The sequence below is a fragment of the Hylaeus anthracinus genome, unplaced genomic scaffold (assembly GCF_026225885.1).
Source record: "Hylaeus anthracinus isolate JK02 unplaced genomic scaffold, UHH_iyHylAnth1.0_haploid 11994, whole genome shotgun sequence".
Lineage (NCBI taxonomy): Eukaryota > Metazoa > Arthropoda > Insecta > Hymenoptera > Colletidae > Hylaeus > Hylaeus anthracinus.
In genome coordinates this window covers 5,683,823-5,684,332 of record NW_026534341.1, presented here as the reverse complement: position 1 = coordinate 5,684,332, position 510 = coordinate 5,683,823, and positions in this window count along the sequence as shown.

Below are 510 nucleotides of genomic sequence, written 5' to 3'. Positions count from 1 at the left end.
AATTTTCCTCTATTGTCTGGTACATTTCCCTTTAATTTCCCTCTATTGTTTAGTACATTTTCCTTTAAATTCTCTCTATCTTCCGTCACATTTCCCTTTAATTTCCTTCCATTTCCTGGCATACTTCCTTATAATTTTCATTCATTTCTTGGCAAATCGCCCCGCTCAAAACTTCAACAAAGTTGCAACGCTCAAAACTTCAACAAAGTTGCAACGCTCAAAAGTACGGAGCGGATGCGATTTTCCGGAATTTGTCACGTTTTGCCGAACTTCTGAGTTGCCACTTTGTTGTACCGTTGAGCGCTGCAACTTTGTTGAAATTTGAGCGGACGTGATTTAAAAAAGTTGCAAATTGATCGAAGGAGATTTATGTTAGGTGATGTTTGGGGATGTTAGAGGAATGTTAGGAGATGTTTAGAGATGTTAGGGAGTGTTATAGGGGATGTTAAGAGATGATAGAATGTGTTAGGAAGTATTAGAGGATGTTAGGAGATGATAGAATGTGTTAGG